The following is an 18778-nucleotide window of genomic DNA, read 5'->3' on the forward strand; positions in this document are numbered from 1 at the left end:
GAGTTGACTCCGATGCTTGCCGAGTCGACTCCAGCATAGTACGAGTCGACTCCAGGGAGTAACAGACAGAAACACAGAGAAGCTATTTTGAACTCTGAGAGCCGAGTCGACTCCCGAAGAACTCGAGTCGACTCCGATGGTTGGCAGGTCGACTCCTAAGGAAGCGAGAGTCAACTCCCAAAGTAATACAAGGCAAAAGTCAGAGAGCAAATTTCGGACACTGAGAGCCGAGTCAACTCCCGAAGAACTCGAGTCGACTCCGATGGTTGGCAGGTCGACTCCTAAGGAAGCAAGAGTCGACTCCCAGAGTAATACAAGGCAAAAGTCAGAGAGCAAATTTCGGACACTGAGAGCCGAGCCGACTCCCGCAAAGTCCGAGTCGACTCCAAGACAGCGCAACCCCAAAGACAGAAGACGGTATTTTCGTCTCTGAGAGGCGAGTCGACTCCAAGACAGTTCGAGTCGACTCCAAGGCAGCGCGACCCCAAAGACAGAAGACTAAATTTTCTTCTCTGAGAGCCGAGTCGACTTCGAGACAGTTCGAGTCGACTCCGAGACAGCACAAGTCAACAGACAGAAGATCGGGAGTTCGGACTCTGAGTGCCGAGTCGACTCCCAGAATATCCGAGTCGACTCGAGTGAGCAAACTTGAAAAATACATCTCTGGATTCCTTGGAACGAGTCGACTCCAAAAGTGCGAGGTCAGCTCCAGACATTGGAGAGTCGACTCCAAGTACAGGCGAGTCGACTCCAAGTCGAGACAGCACTTTAATTCAAATCCAGAACAGTTGCCGAGCCGTCTCCTGAAAAGTATGAGTCGACTCCTGCAACAGGCGAGTCGACTCCAGATCGTGCGAGTCGACTCCGATCCCAACGGAAACATTATCAGTGTTGGGGTATGTGGAGACCATTGGTGATGAAGAGAATTGAAGGAGAATCAATTCTGCATAATTCTGTCTGGCGGACTGTCGGAGTCGACTCGAGCTACAGTCGAGTCGACTCGGGAACAGTCGAGTCGACTCGGGAACAGTCGAGTCGACTCGGGAACAGTCGAGTCGACCCGGGAGGAGAAAGACCAGAAGACCGAGAAAACCATGTTTCTGTCTGGACTGTCAGAGTCGACTCGAGCTACAGTCGAGTCGACTCGAAGCATCGTCGAGTCGACTCGAGCTACAGTCGAGTCGACCCTAGATCGTGCCAGTTTTGTCCAGACGTGCCAGAGTCGACTCGAACCACAGCCGAGTCGACTCGGACTCGCGGAAAATCGTACGGACGATTTTCTTTTGGTGTTTTTTGGTAGCGTTTCGACAGCTATGATCATCTGAAGGTCTTGAGACTATATATAGGACTCATGAGAGCCCTAGGAGTAGAGATATTCAAGGATATTTTGAGAGAGACTCTTGTTTTGTGCAGCTAGGGTTCTAGAGAAGAAGAGGATTGGGATCCTACTTCTTGTGTAAGGGGAATTCTGTGTGAATCTCTTGCAGAGCGATCGCGTGTGATCATTCGGGTGTGTGCTATCTCTGTAATCTGTTCATCCTAATTGAGATTTGGAGCGGTAGAGGACGTAGGCTACTTGTAGCCGAACCTCGTTACATCTTTGTGTTTGCTTTGCTATTTTCTTCCTATTTCTTCTTCCTTTGGTTTGATAATCCGCTGCGGTGCTCAAGTGTTTTACCCTATTGAAACCACGGGGTAATCTTTTGCCCTTCGTAGCGGAAACGAAGCAGTGATCCTTGAGTCCGGTGTCGAGGGAGCGAGAGAGTGCTTATCCGTTTGCTTCTCTCTTTGCTTGTCCGACGTTGGTGGTTGTACCGGTGTGAGTGGATTCCGGTGCAGGGCGTCGCCAACAAGTGGTATCAGAGCTATTGGTATTCTGCAATGGCGGATGAAGGAAAGTTGCGAATTGAGAAGTTCAATGGCACGAACTTCGAATTTTGGAAGATGCAAATAGAGAATTATCTTTACCAGAAGGATCTCTATTTACCTCTTGGAGGTAGAGCGAAGAAACCAGAGAAGATGTCCGATGAAGACTGGGAGGTCCTCGATCGGAAGACGCTCGGCACCATAAGATTGTCACTTGCATCCCAAGTGGCATTCAACATCAAAAATGAGAAGACGACGATGGAGTTGATGGCAACATTGTCGCGGATGTACGAGAAACCCTCAGCATCAAACAAGGTATTTCTCATAAAGAGGTTGTTTAATCTTCGTATGAAAAATGGCGGCAGCGTAGCAGAATACCTCAACGAGTTCAATGGACTCACGGCCCAGTTGGAGTCAGTGGAGATTAGTTTTGACGATGAGATTCGGGTATTGCTAATCCTCTCCGGATTGCCTGATAGCTGGGAGGGCCTGGTGATGGCGGTGAGCAACTCTTCGGCGACGGGGAAGTTGATCTTTGATGACGTTGTGGGAGTGCTTCTGAGTGAAGAAGCAAGAAGGAAATCTTCTGGAGCTACGGAGTCGTCTGGAAGTGCACTAAACATCTCTAACCGGGGAAGACAAAAGGACGGTCGATTTCGAAGCGACTTGAAGTCGAGATCCAGTAGGTCTCGAGCACCTCAGAACAAGGGAGCGAAGTGCTGGAACTGCGGGAAGATGGGGCACTTTAGGAGGGACTGCAAATCTCCTAAAGGGAAGCAAGGCGACCACACCAAAGGAGTCAGCAAGGATCTGGCAAATCTTGCTGAAAACGGTGACATGGATGCCCTCGTTCTATCTTTATCTACCGGTGACGAGTCTTGGGTGATAGACTCGGGCGCGTCTTTCCATGCTACATCCCAACGGAAGCTTCTTGGAGGATATGAGAAGGGAGACTTCGGCAAAGTCTACTTAGGGGATGGAGAGCCTTGCACCATACAAGGAAGGGGAAGCGCGGAAGTGAAGTTGATTTCTGGATCTTCACTTGAGCTTGAGGACGTACGGCACGTGCCTCAACTGCAGAGGAATCTGATTTCTGTTGGACAGTTGGCGAGCCAGGGGTACAAGACTATTTTCACAGCTGATCAGTGGAAGATATCCAGGGGTTCGTTGATGGTGGCTAGTGGCAAGAAGGTTGGGACACTTTATATCGCCAACGGCACGGAGAACTCTATTGGAGTTGCTGCAGCAGATGTGGACGCCAAGTTATGGCATTGCAGACTTGGGCACATGAGTTATCAGGGACTGGAGGTGATGCACCAGTTGGGAAAGCTGCAGGGTCTCAGGAGTGTTGAGATGGACTTCTGTGAGGATTGTATTCTCGAAAAGCAGAAGCGTGTTTCATTCAACAAAGAAGGTAAACCTCGGAAGCAAGAAAAGCTAGATCTCGTGCACACGGACGTGTGGGGGCCTGCACCGGTTTCTTCCATTGGTGGATCTCAGTACTATGTTACTTTTATTGATGATGCTACCAGGAAGCTTTGGGTGTTCTTCTTGAAGCACAAGTTAGAGGTATTTGGGGTCTTCAGGAGATGGCAGGCAATGGTAGAACTCGAGACAGGAAGGAGGTTAAAATGCCTGAGATCAGACAACGGTGGTGAGTATTGTAGCAGGGAGTTTGAGGACTACTGTGCAGAGGCTGGGATCGTCAGGCAGAGGACAATTCCAGGGACACCACAACAAAATGGAGTTGCTGAAAGGATGAACAGAACAATTAATGAGCGTGCCAGGAGTATGAGGATACATGCTGGATTGCCACAGCAGTTTTGGGCGGAAGCAGTTAACACTGCTGCCTACTTGATCAACAGAGGGCCATCAAAAAAACTTGAATTTGGGATTCCTGAGGAAGCATGGACAGCGAAGAAGATTGATTTGGCGCACTTACGAGTATTCGGTTGTACTAGTTATGTCCATGTTGATTCCAGTCAAAGAAGCAAACTAGACGCCAAATCAAAGAAGTGCATTTTCGTTGGATACGGAGATCAACAGTTTGGGTATCGGTTTTGGGTTCCCGAACACAGGAAGATCATTCGTAGTAATGATGTGGTATTTAATGAGAAAATGCAGCAGAGCACTGAATCAGAAACAAAACCTGTTGAGCCGTGTTTTGTGGATCCTGAAGAGGAGTCTACAAATTCTGGTCAGAAGACTCAGTCAGAGCAAGAACCTGAAGTATTGGCACCCTTTCCACAACTAAGAAGGTCCACTCGTAGTACTCATGGGAAGCCTCCTCAAAGATATGATGGGACTCTTAGTTATTTGCTGCTCACAGATAATGGCGAACCTGAATGCTTCATGGAGGCATTGGAGGTTGATACTAGGAAGGAGTGGGAGTTGGCCATGGATGATGAGATGGAGTCATTGGAGCAGAATCAAACGTAGGATTTGGTGGATCTGCCTAAGGGGAAGAAAGCACTGTCAAACAAATGGGTTTACAGGCTGAAGGAAGAGCAGAATGGGAAGAAACGGTACAAGGCCAGGCTGGTTGTAAAAGGATTTCAGCAGAGAGCAGGTATCGACTTCACGGAGATCTTTTCTCCTGTAGTCAAGATGAGTTCTATTCGGGCGGTGCTGAGCATGGTGGCAGTAGAGAATCTTCACTTAGAGCAGCTTGATGTGAAGACAGTTTTTCTTCACGGAGATCTCGATGAGGAGATATATATGCAGCAGCCGGAGGGATACGTTGCAGCTGGCACGGGTGACTTGGTTTGCAAATTGAAGAAAAGCCTCTATGGTTTGAAACAGGCGCCCAGGCAATGGTATCTCAAGTTCGATAGTTACATGCTTGAGATAGGATACAGGAGATGTCAGGAGGATCACTGTTGCTACTTCCGGGACTTCGGTACATCTTACATTATCTTGCTATTATATGTTGATGACATGTTAGTTGCAGGAGCTAGCATGCATGAGATTGCAAAATTGAAGCTGAAGCTGTCAAGAAAATTTGCAATGAAGGATCTAGGAACAGCGAAACAGATCCTTGGGATGCGGATCAGCAGAGATAGATCTAAACATATCCTCAGACTATCTCAGGTGGAGTACATCAGCCGAGTACTCAAGAGATTCTGCATGGAGGGTGCCAAACCTGTTGGCACACCACTAGGTGCCCACTTAAAGCTTTCAAAAGGACAAAGTCCGAAGACGCGGGTGGAGGAGCTCAATATGTCAAAAATCCCGTATGCATCGGCGGTGGGGAGCTTGATGTACGCTATGGTCTGTACGAGACCTGACATTGCTCAAGCAGTGGGAGTTGTGAGTCGCTTTATGAGCTGCCCAGGCTTGGAGCATTGGCGTGCGGTCAAATGGATACTGAGGTATCTGAGAGGCACGGAGCACATGTCATTGTGCTATGGAGGTTCTGAGATCCAGTTACAGGGCTTTGTGGACTCAGACATGGCAGGAGACTTGGACGGCAGGAGGAGCACGACAGGGTACTTGTTCACCTTGGGCAGTGGAGCCGTCAGTTGGATTTCCAGGTTGCAACCAGTTGTTGCATTGTCGACTACGGAGGCGGAGTATGTGGCAGCCACAGAGGCGTGCAAGGAACTAATATGGCTTCAGGGCTTGATGAAGGAGCTTGGGAAGGAGCAGAAGGATTGCATGTTATATTCAGATAGTCAAAGTGCAATTCATCTGGCAAAGAATTCAGCTTTCCATTCAAGGACGAAGCATATTGACATACGGTACCACTTCGTGAGGTCATTGCTCGAGCAGGGACTCGTCAAGTTGGAGAAGATTCATACAAGTCAGAATCCTGCAGATATGTTGACGAAGGTCGTCACGGTGGAGAAGCTGAGGAGTTGTTCAGCTTCTGCTGGTCTTCATGCTTGAAGACGTTGAGGAGGCATCGTACCTATCTCACTAGGATGATTCAGTTTCAGTGGGAGCACAGAGGAGAGCCAAGTAACAAGAGGATATACCCAAGGTCTCCAAGTGAGAAATTGTTGGGGTATGTGGAGACCATTGGTGATGAAGAGAATTGAAGGAGAATCAATTCTGCATAATTCTGTCTGGCAGACTGTCGGAGTCGACTCGAGCTATAGTCGAGTCGACTCGGGAACAGTCGAGTCGACTCGGGAACAGTCGAGTCGACCCGGGAGGAGAAAGACCAGAAGATCGAGAAAACCATGTTTCTGTCTGGACTGTCAGAGTCGACTCGAGCTACAGTCAAGTCGCCTCGAAGCATCGTCGAGTCGACTCGAGCTACAGTCGAGTCGACCCTAGATCGTGCCAGTTTTGTCCAGACGTGCCAGAGTCGACTCGAACCACAGCCGAGTCGACTCGGGCTCGCGGAAAATCGTACGGACGATTTTCTTTTGGTATTTTTTGGTAGCGTTTCGACGGCTATGATCATCTGAAGGTCTTGAGACTATATATAGGACTCATGAGAGCCCTAGGAGTAGAGATATTCAAGGATATTTTGAGAGAGACTCTTGTTTTGTGCGGCTAGGGTTTTAGAGAAGAAGAGGATTGGGATCCTACTTCTTGTGCAAGGGGAATTCTGTGTGAATCTCTTGTAGAGCGATCGCGTGTGATCATTCGGGTGTGTGCTATCTCTGTAATCTGTTCATCCTAATTGAGATTTGGAGCGGTAGAGGACGTAGGCTACTTGTAGCCGAACCTCGTTACATCTTTGTGTTTGCTTTGCTATTTTCTTCCTATTTCTTCTTCCTTTGGTTTGATAATCCGCTGCGGTGCTCAAGTGTTTTACCCTATTGAAACCACGGGGTAATCTTTTGTCCTTCGTAGCGGAAGCAAAGCGGTGATCCTTAAGTCCGGTGTCGAGGGAGCGAGAGAGTGCTTATCCGTTTGCTTCTCTCTTTGCTTGTCCGACGTTGGTGGTTGTACCGGTGTGAGTGGGTTCCGGTGCAGGGCGTCGCCAACAGTCAGGAGTTGCAGAATGTGCAGAACGGCTAGAATATTGGGTCTAACGGCTAGTTTTCTTGGGAAATGGCTTAAATAGCTACAGAGAACTGTAGCAAGGCAGAGAAGTGACATTCCATTCAAAGAAAACAAGTAATCTCCACCTACCAAAGGATTTCAAGCAAATACAAGTGAAAGAAGGAAGAGGAGCATTAAACTCCAACCAACCAACTCTTTCCAGCATTCAAGAAGTCTCTATCAGTCATCAAGTCTTCGAGACATTCAAGAGGAGACCCCGAGTTCGAGAAGCCCTCCTCTACATCTTCATAAATTTGTTTGAGGGCTCTTAACTTCTCCCTTATTAATATCGCTGAATATCTGCTTGTTAAGAAGCTTCTTCCTTTTTCTGTTTGTTTTCAAACCTCTTGTTCCTTACTTGATTCAATCAGGGGATTGAATCAAGGGTGTTAAGGTTTGTTGGTGAGCCTAGGTTGAAACCAACGGTGTAAGGATTTGATTGTGATCCTGGAAAAACAATCAGATGGTTCTAGTCGGTGAGCCTGGGAAAACCGACCGAGTTCGTTGTGATCTCGTAAAACAACAAGTTGGGTTATGAACTTGTAAAATAACCGGCTGTAATCCGTGGGGTTATAGTGAATTTCCAAGTGAGGCTTGGGAAGTGGACGTAGGAGCAAGGGTTAGCTCCGAACCACTATAAATTTGCTTGTGTTCGTGATTGCTTTATTGTCTCTTACTTTCCCTTCATCCACTGCATATAGCATCTAATTAATCTACTCGGAAAAAGATTTAATTAGTTACTCACAAAGCGTTTAATTGCAATAATTATTTAAAAACCCAATTCACCCCCCCTCTTGGGTTGTCTATATCAGAGCCGGAACTCTTTTACCAAAAGAGTAAAAGATCAAGATGACAACCCCATTTGGATCTTCTCATATTGAGGGCCAGTCCACCCATAGACCTCCATTCTTTAATGGATCCGACTACTCATATTGGAAGGCTAGGATGAGAATATTTATCCAAACACAAGACTATGAGATGTGGACCACCATACTTAATGGACCATACATCCCATCAATTTTTGTAGAGGGTGTTACTATACCCAAACTTGAAAAGGATTGGGATGACAATGATATAAGGAAAGCAAAACTAAATGCCAAAGCAATGAATGTGCTTTATTGTGCTTTAGATAGAAATGAATTCAATAGAGTCTCTACTTGCAATTCTGCAAAAGAGATTTGGGATAGACTTGAAGTGACCCACGAGGGCACAAATCAAGTAAAAGAGTCTAAATAAATATATTAGTTCATAAGTATGAATTATTTAAGATGGATTCCAATGAAACAATCACTTGCATGTTTACTAGATTTACTGACATTGTCAATGGCCTAAAAAGCCTTGGCAAAAATTATACTAACAGTGACCTTGTCAGGAAGATTCTTCGTTGTTTGCCAAGGTCATGGGAAGCCAAGGTAACGGCAATCCAAGAAGCCAAGGACTTTGTTGCCCAGAGATGGTCACCCAAGAGGGGGGTGAATTGGGTGTTTTAAAACTTTTCGCCTAATTAAAAATAAAACACACAAATATATGCACTAAAGTAAAGAAGGAGGAATGAGAAAGGTCAATCGCAAACACAAGGTTTTATAGTGGTTCGGAGCTTCCACTGCTCCTACATCCACTCCCCAAATCACCTTTGGGAATTTCCACTATAATCCAAGATTACAGTATGGTAGTTTTGCGAGTTCACTACCTAACTCGTTGTTTTACACCGGGCTCACAACAAACCCTAACACCCCCAATTTCACTTAGGCTTGGGACGCCTTTCCCTTGTTCCAAGTCCCTTGACTGGAACAAGCACCACAATGAAAGAGTTTACACAGAAAAGAAAAGCTCTAGAAAAGCAAATATGGCAATGATGAACAATAGAACCCGGAAGAATCCTTTTGCCATTGGAAGCGTGGGAAATGGTGATTCTTCCGATGTGGACCGCGTAGATTTGAGTGTGAGCTTTGAATGCACGAGCGGAAGAGAGTGGTTGAGCTTGAAATCACTTGGGAAGCTTGAAAGCACTTGATTTCTTCACTTGAATGCACTCACTCCCTTGAACTTCTCTCTCTTGCTTCTCTCTTAAATGATCTAGCTTTTGGGTTGGTGAAAAGTTGTTTTGAAGCACTTAAGAGCTCCCTTTTATAGCCCAAAAAGCAAATATAGCCGTTAGAGATAAAGTAAAAGAGATTTGAAATTCAAACCAAACCTGTAAAAGTTGTCAGTCGCGTCCCAGGCGTTCCGGGGACGTCTCCGCTTCAACGAGAGACGTCTCGGCTACAAGATTTTACTTTTTACGTTGTCTGGGGTCGACTCGGCACTTTACGGGGACGACTCTGCTTGTTTGCACTTTTTGAATGGGGACGACTCCGCTGTCTCGGGGTCGACTCCGCTTCTTTATCTCCGAAAAACATGTCCTCTGGAATTCCCTGAGAGAGCCGACTCCGCTCTTTCAGGGGACGTCTCCGCTGCCTTATCACCGAAAAAATCATTCTCTGAAAAACCCTGAGAGAGCCGTCTCCGCTATCTTGGGGACGACTCGGGAAGTCTCCTTTTTACTTGTGGGGACGACTCTGCTTGCGGTGGGGACGTCTCGCGCATATCTCTTGAAAACTGCCTTTCTGCCGCCACTGAGAGAGTCGACTCCGCTACTGAGAGAGTCGACTCCGCTATCGTGGGGACGACTCGGCAGGTGCCGGGGACGTCTCCAAGTGTGCCAGTTCTTCCTGTTTGTGCCAGAGACGTCTCTGAGACTATCAGGAGACGTCTCGGCTGTCCCTGAACTTTTTCTTTCATCTCAAAAAATTCTTCAATAAATTCATAAAAATTATGGGAACTTGCCTAGACATTTCTTAATAATATTCTTAATAAAACACATGAATTTCTCAATTAAATTGTTAAGATAAATGGAATTATACTCTAGTGTTTTGTATTCATCAAAATCCATTAGGGGGTCAACAATCTCCCCCTTTTTGATGATGACAAAACACTGAGTATATGCAAAATTCGAAATTTAAACATATACACAGTATTTGCTCAGATGTACAGGTATAAAGATAATTGAAAGCTAAGTTCTTTTTGACTCCCCCTTTCTTTTCCAGAAGGGCAATTATCTTAAAGCCAATATTCTTCAATTTTATCTCTTCTAATTCAACTTTTAAGCATGAATTTTGTATTTTGCATTCCAATGTATCCATATTGGTTCTACTCCCCTTATCCATATTGGTTCTATGGTTCTACTCCCCCTTTTTGTCATCAACAATGAAGGGGACAAATTATCTGTAGGTGCTTAAAGCATACTTCCTAGTAAGATTCAGCATATTTCCATGAACGACTCAAGAATATTCAAGTTGTGCTCCCCTTGTCCAAGTCATTTCTATTAATGAATTCAGTCATTCATATCACTCCCCCTTTGTTTTGGAATTCATTTCAGACTCATCTTTTTGTTTAGTATAGTTATCACAAGATGTGCTCCCTCTGTTTTATATGCATTGTTTCTTTGTATCAAATTTGAACACTCAAGGTATGTGATAAGATTTTTATGGCACATCACAAACTCACATACACAATCACATACACAGAGTTAGAAATGTACACAAGGTTTCAAAAGAGATTGTATGTCATTCATATGTCATTGTAAACCTTTGAAGTCAGTACATAGTCAAAAGAAGAAATCATTACAAGTATTGATTTCTAATACAAAAAGTGTTTCAAAATAGCCTAGGGTTTACAAAAAGAAGATTCCTAGATGTTTACAAAGCGTCCCTTATCGGCGACGTTGCTCATAAATCCTACAAGCTGCATCTATAAAAGCATTGATTGAATCCATTAGGGTCTTAAATTGATCTCCCTGTGACTTGTGGAAGGCTGCCACAAGTGCTTCAAATTCTTCAGTTGCCATTTCAATCCTCCCTCTAAGTTGGGCAACTAAAGTGCCCACATTGCCTCCTGGGCTTGTCAACTCTTTGAGGCTCTTGGAAATGGTCTTCAAGCTGTCCTTGAGCTCTATTGATCTGAATTTTTGGGAGGCATCCACACCAATTATTTCATGTGTTGTGGCTTCAATTTGACTTCCAATGTCCTTCAGCTCTTGTAGAAGCACTTCATGTGAAGCTCTGAAGGGGGCCAACTCTGTAGAGATCATGGATCTCATCTCCTCCCTCATTTGTTGGCAAATGGCAGATGCTAGGGTGCGCATATGATCTTCTGAAAGAAAGTAGGGCCCGCTAACTGGAGGAGGTGGTGGCATGGATGTGGAAGGTCCAGCTGAGCTGGAGGGTATATCAGGGATATCCAAGTGGCTAGGTGGAGGAGAGTGATGGTCAGACTCATGATGTGGGTTCTCGGGCTCTAGGATTTGGGCTTTTCTCTTTGGTACCTTCACCCACGACCCATCTATCTTATGAAATTCCATTCTTCTCATTGTGCCCTCATTATAATAGTCGGTGTTTCTCAAGGGCTTTGCAGGTTCATTTGTTAGAATGGGAACTTTGAAGTGTTTGAAAACTAAGGTAAATATCATGCCGTAGGGTAAACTAAACCTAGAATACCTATGACATAGGGCAATGTAGTTTAGCATAAGTCTAGGGAGGTTTAGGGGTATCCCTAGTAGGATATGGTGCATTATAACTAAATCTCACTCCGAAACAAAATTGAAGCGACCGGTTTTGGGAAATAGGACCCGGTTGACAATACTTAAAAGAAGTCTCATCTCTGCATTTAGGTCCTGGGAATTGACAACATCAAGAGGGCCGCAGTCCTCTCTTCCTAAAAGTAGATTTAGGGCTGATTCCCTTTGGGAATGTGAGGTTGGAGCCTCACCGTCCTTAGGGATTTGTAAGACAGTGGATAGGACATCTTCATTGACTTCTACTAATGTCCCCCGGACATATGCAGTGTACCCTTGGTCCCCTAAGGCCATATTGCTAAAAAGTTCTCTAACTAGGCCGGGGTAGGTCGAGGTATTTAGGGTACAAAGGTGCTCCCACCCTTGGGCTCGGAGTCTCTCTCCAATAGAGAACCCCTCATGATCTAAAAATGAGAAATCTATGTACCTTCCGGTCGTGACTGTGCGATTTGCACAGGAAATAGTCGTGGTTGGCGGAGCAACCGGAGGAGACGGCGGGGAATGTTCTTCCCTCCGTTCCTCATCGTCGGCCGCTGCCCTAGGTCGCCTTCCACGGGTTGTCCTAGCTCTTTTGGGTGCCATGATTGGAAATCCTAAGAAAAAGTGGAGAAGGAGGCTAGGGTTTGTGATGGAGAACAAATGGAGGCTAGGGTTTTCGTTTTTGGTCGGGGATGAGAGAAGATAGCTCGGGTCGGCTCGAGCTGTTTCACTTATTTTAAAAACCCTAGTTCGGTCCCCGAGACGTCTCCGCGACTAAGGCGAGACGTCTCGCCTGGGGGGACGTCTCTGCGACTTGCCAGAGACGTCTCCGGCACTGAAAAATTTCAGACTGAATTTTATCTTTTCCCAAATTTTTATTTAATCGCCCTAAACAACATGATTTCTTTTGATAAACACAGAGTGAATTTGTTTGTGATCCTCCCCATTAATAATACACCCTATAATAATTTGGTTATGATTTTTGAATTATTAATATTGAAATGAGGAATGTTTGACCAAATTTCGAATACCTATGATATAGGCTCTGAAAATATCTCTATGAAGAGTCCAAGGGTGGGTAACCATCCTCCGGAAAGTCAAACAGTTCGTCATTTAGATTAGATGGATTCATGCTTTCACTTATATTGACCTTGAGATGGATTACTAGTTTGAGTAGCAAAGCAATGCAATACAAATTCAATTCATTTGCTAGGATCATACAAGCTTAAAGCATTCCTCAAGAAATTGAATCTATCTTTACAAAGGGGCTTTGTAAAGATATCAGCCAATTGATTTTCAGTACATACATATTCAATCATCACATCATTTTTCAGCACATGATCCCTAATAAAGTGATGCCTAATCTCTATATGCTTTGACTTAGAGTGTTGGACAGGATTTTTTTTGTTAAATTAATTGCACTTGTATTATCACATTTAATTGGTATATTATCCATTTTGATACCGAAATCTTCAAGTTGTTGCTTAATCCAAAGAACTTGGGCACAACAGCTTCCAGCTGCAATGTACTCAGCCTCAGCTGTGGACAAGGCAACTGAATTTTGTTTCTTGCTAAACCAAGAAACCAAATTGGCACCCAAGAATTGACATGTGCCACTTGTGCTTTTTCTGTCGAGTTTGCACCCGGCAAAATCAGCATCGGAATAAGCAATTAAATTTATGTCAGATTGTTTAGAATACCATAAGCCTACATTAGATGTCCCTACTAGATATCTAAAAATTCTCTTAACAGCTTGCAAGTGTGATTTCTTAGGACATACTTGGTATCTAGCACACATACAAACACTGAATAATATATCTGGTCTACTAGCAGTAAGGTAAAGTAGAGAGCCTATCATACCTCTGTACAATTTGCAGTCTATACTTTTACCTTTTTCATCTTTGTCAAGCTTGCAACTTGAGCCCATGGGTGTGCTGATTTCCTTTGCATCCTTCATCTTGAATTTTTCCAACATTTTCTTGATGTATTTGGACTGACTGATGAAGATGCCCTCCTCTGATTGTTTTATTTGTAGCCCAAGGAAGAAGTTGAGCTCACCCATCATGCTCATTTCAAATTCTCCCTGCATAAGCTTGGCAAACTCTTGACAAAGACTATCATTAGTAGCACCAAAAATTATATCATCCACATAAATTTGTACAAGCAATAAGTCATTTCCTTTTCTTTTAATAAAGAGGGTTTTGTCTACATTTCCTCTCTTAACTTTGTTTTCAATTAGGAAATTACTTAATCTTTCATACCATGCCCTAGGGGCTTGCTTTAGGCCATACAATGCTTTATGCAATTTATACACATAATCTGGATGTAAGTGATTTTCAAAACCTGGAGGTTGTCCTACATAAACTTCCTCCATTATATAGCCGTTTAAAAATGCACTTTTTACATCCATTTGATAGAGTTTAAAATCCATGAAGCATGCATATGCCAAAAGTAATCTAATAGCTTCTAATCTAGCAACAGGAGCAAAAGTTTCATCAAAGTCTATTCCTTCCTCCTGATTATATCCTTTGGCCACTAGCCTGGCTTTGTTTCTTATTACTATCCCATCTTCATCTAGTTTATTTCTATATACCCATTTGGTGCCTATAATTGAAACATTAGGGGGTCTTTTCATTAGAGTCCAAACTTTATTTCTTTCAAATTGATTTAATTTCTCTTGCATAGCATTCATCCAATTATCATCTGTTTCAGCTTCTTCTAGTGATTTAGGCTCTATTTGTGAAACGAAAACAAGATAATTACTAGTATTTCTTAGAGAGGATCTAGTTCTTATACCTTGTGAAGGATCACCAAGGATTAGATCCTTTGGATGACCATGTGCATACCTCCATTCCTTAGGAAGATCTTGAATTCTTGATGGAGGTTGATCTTCTTCACCTTGCTGATTTGTATCTTCTTTGATCTCATCCTCATGTTGTTTGTCTTGTATGGAGAATTTCTTTATTCGGTCTTCAAGTATACCTGCATCACCATCTTCTTCTTTTCTAGAAGAATCTCCATTAGCTTCATCAAAAACAACATGAATGGATTCTTCAACAACAAGAGTTCTCTTGTTGAAGACCCTGTATGCTCTACTAGATGAGGAATAACCTAAGAAGATCCCCTCATCTGATTTAGCACTAAATTTGCTTAGATTGTCCTTTCCATTATTTAAAACAAAGCATCGACAACCGAAAACATGAAAATAGCTTATATTTGGTTTCTTACCTTTTATTAACTCATAAGGTGTTTTCTTCAAGATGGATCTAACTAATGCACGGTTCAAAATGTGACATGCAGTATTTATTGCTTCAGCCCAGAAATATTTTGGTAGATCCGATTCGCACAACATGGTACGAGCCATATCTGCTAGTGTGCGATTCTTCCTCTCTACCACCCCATTTTGTTGGGGTGTTCTAGGTGCCGAGAAATTGTGATTGATACCATTTTCGTCACAAAACTTTTCAAAGTGCTGATTTTCAAACTCGGTACCATGATCACTCCTAATTGCTTTTAATTTAAGATTGAGTTCATTCGAAACTCTATTATGAAACTTGATAAAAGCGGGAAAGGACTCATCTTTATGTGCAAGAAATGAAACCCATGTAAAACGTGAAAAATCATCAATAATTACAAGACCAAATTTCTTACCCCCTAGACTAGCAGTTCTAGTGGGTCTTTAGTTCCAAGGGTTTTGTTGTTGAGACTATGTTTTTAGACTTGAAAGAATTTCTTGTTTGTTTCCCTAATTGACATGCAGCACAAATTTTATTCTTTTCAAAGTCTATTTTTGGTAGTCCTTTAACTAGATCCTTTGTAATTAATTTAGAGATTAAATCCATGCTAGCATGCCCTAACCTACGATGCCATAACCAACTAGTCTCATTGACTTTGGGATTCATGGCTACAAGACATTGGCCATCCTTCATGGTGAGATCATCAAGATCTACCATGTAAACATTTCCATGCCTATGTCCTGTGAGTATGATCTCATTATCAATTGGACTACTAATTATGCATAGTGATGATTCAAATGATACTTTAAATCGCTTGTCACAAAATTGACTTATACTTAATAAATTATGTTTTAGTCCATTAACTAACAATACATTATCAATGAATGAGGAGGGTGATATGGAGATTTTACCAACACCAATGATTCGGCCTTTAGCATTGTCTCCAAATGTGACTACTCCTCCTTCTTTTGATTCCAAGGTGACGAAGAGACTCTTGTCACCGGTCATATGCCTTGAGCAGCCACTATCAAGATACCACATTCTCTTTCTATTTCCGGCTGCAAGGCATACCTGCAAAATGATCACGTGAAGCTCTTAGGTACCCAAGTTTTCTTGGGTCCTTCGTGGTTAGTGTAGTTGGTTCCCTTAGGCACCCATACTTTAGTTATGTTTTTAGCTTTCACAAATGTACTCTTGTTAGTTTGGATCTTTCTTTGAATACAAGAGTAGGCTTTATGTCCATTCTTTCCACAATGAAAGCATGTAGGTTTTTCAGTTTTTACATCTTTTGCTTTTACAAAGAAATTCTTTAGATACTTTTGTTGCTTGTTAGTTTTATATCCTAATCCGGCTTTATTAAAAACAGCTCTTTGATTTGAAAGAATAAGATTTAATTTTTCAGAGCTTTGTGTAAATTTTTCAACAATTGGTTTGTACTTATGTACCTCATTCTTAAGATTCAAATTTTCTTTGACTAGTTCTTCCTTATCCTTTTTAAGAGATTTAACATTTTGTGCAAGTGAGGTATTATTATCGAGTAGGGATTTTACTTTTAGATTTAATTCCTTAATTACTGTTTTTGCCTTTTCATTTTCAATGGTAAGTTTTGAATTTTTGATTTCTAGGTTAGTAGTGTTAATATTTTTAACGTTCTCCTTTTCTATTAATAGGTTTTCAATATCTTCCTTCAGTTTTTGATTGGAGGCTTTTAATTCTTTATTTTTTGCTCCTAACATACTACAATCACCCATAAGTTCTTGAAAAGCTTCATACAATTCTTCTAAAGTAAAATTTATGGTTGGGTTTTGACATACCTCGTCGTCTTCGAACGCCATGAAGCACAAATTGGCAGTCTCTTCCTTCTCTTCCTCGGAGGATGATGTGTCACTATCGTCCCATGTTGCCTTCAATGCCTTCTTCTTCTTCTTTCCAAAATACTTCTTTTGTTGAGGACATTCGGAACGAATGTGTCCCGGTCTCTTGCAATCATAGCATATGATTGGGTCTCTTTCTTTTTCCTTTTCTTTTTCCCAATCATTTCTCCCTCCAAATTTCTTTCTTGGGAAGGGTTTCTTTCTTCTCATGAATTTCTTAAACTTCCTTACTATCAAACCCAAGTCCTCATCTTGGCTTTCTTCTTCACTCTCACTACTCTCTTCTTCACACACACTTGAGGTAGCCTTGAGTGCGATTGTCTTTTTCTTCAGCAACTCTTCTTCATGTTGCTTCATCGTGAGCTCATGCGTCATCAATGACCCCAAAAGTTGTTCTAGCCCCAAGGTGTTGAGGTCTTTGGCTTCTACGATCGCCGTGACCTTTGCTTCCCATGCTTTTGGCAAAGACCTGAGAATTTTACTCACAAGTTCCGGGTTAGTGTAAGATTTACCCAAGCTCTTTAGACCATTAATAATATCGGTAAAGCGTGTAAACATGCATGTAATAGTTTCATTAGGTTCCATCTTAAACAATTCATATTTGTGAACTAGAATGTTCACTTTGGACTCTTTGACTTGATTTGTACCCTCGTGGGTAACTTCAAGCCTATCCCATATTTCCTTAGCGGAACTACATGTGGAGACTCTATTAAACTCATTTACATCTAAAGAACAAAATAATGAGTTCATGGCTCTCGAATTGAGTTGAGCCATCCTATCATCATTCTCATCCCAATCCTCCTCAGGTTTGGGAACTCGAATGCCATTAACCACGTGTGATGGTTCTTGTGGTCCCTTGACTATAACCCTCCACAAGGCATAGTCTTGTGCTTGAATGAAAATTCTCATTCTAGTCTTCCAATAGGTATAATTTGTCCCATTGAAGAGTGGAGGTCTATTGGTTGCTTGCCCCTCGGCAGGAACATTGTTAAAGGGTGTTGCCATCTAGATCTTTGGCTAAGACGGTTAGGTCTTTCAAGAAATACACAGAGCACCTGCTCTGATACCACTTGTTGCCCAGAGATGGTCACCCAAGAGGGGGGTGAATTGGGTGTTTTAAAACTTTTCGCCTAATTAAAAATAAAACACACAAATATATGCACTAAAGTAAAGAAGGAGGAATGAGAAAGGTCAATCGCAAACACAAGGTTTTATAGTGGTTCGGAGCTTCCACTGCTCCTACATCCACTCCCCAAATCATCTTTGGGAATTTCCACTATAATCCAAGATTACAGTACGGTAGTTTTGCGAGTTCACTACCTAACTCGTTGTTTTACACCGGGCTCACAACAAACCCTAACACCCCCAATTTTACTTAGGCTTGGGACGCCTTTCCCTTGTTCCAAGTCCCTTGACTGGAACAAGCACCACAATGAAAGAGTTTACACAGAAAAGAAAAGCTCTAGAAAAGCAAATATGGCAATGATGAACAATAGAACCCGGAAGAATCCTTTTGCCGTTGGAAGCGTGGGAAATGGTGATTCTTCCGATGTGGATCGCGTAGATTTGAGTGTGAGCTTTGAATGCACGAGCGGAAGAGAGTGGTTGAGCTTGAAATCACTTGGGAAGCTTGAAAGCACTTGATTTCTTCACTTGAATGCACTCACTCCCTTGAACTTCTCTCTCTTGCTTCTCTCTTAAATGATCTAGCTTTTGGGTTGGTGAAAAGTTGTTTTGAAGCACTTAAGAGCTCCCTTTTATAGCCCAAAAAGCAAATATAGCCGTTAGAGATAAAGTAAAAGAGATTTGAAATTCAAACCAAACCTGTAAAAGTTGTCAGTCGCGTCCCAGGCGTTCCAGGGACGTCTCCGCTTCAACGAGAGACGTCTCGGCTACAAGATTTTACTTTTTACGTTGTCTGGGGTCGACTCGGCACTTTACGGGGACGACTCTGCTTGTTTGCACTTTTTGAATGGGGACGACTCCGCTGTCTCGGGGTCGACTCCGCTTCTTTATCTCCGAAAAACATGTCCTCTGGAATTCCCTGAGAGAGCCGACTCCGCTCTTTCAGGGGACGTCTCCGCTGCCTTATCACCGAAAAAATCATTCTCTGGAAAACCCTGAGAGAGCCGTCTCCGCTATCTTGGGGACGACTCGGGAAGTCTCCTTTTTACTTGTGGGACGACTCTACTTGCGGTGGGGACGTCTCGCGC

The sequence above is a fragment of the Phoenix dactylifera genome, chromosome 10, assembly GCF_009389715.1.
Source record: "Phoenix dactylifera cultivar Barhee BC4 chromosome 10, palm_55x_up_171113_PBpolish2nd_filt_p, whole genome shotgun sequence".
Classification (NCBI taxonomy): Eukaryota; Viridiplantae; Streptophyta; class Magnoliopsida; order Arecales; family Arecaceae; genus Phoenix; species Phoenix dactylifera.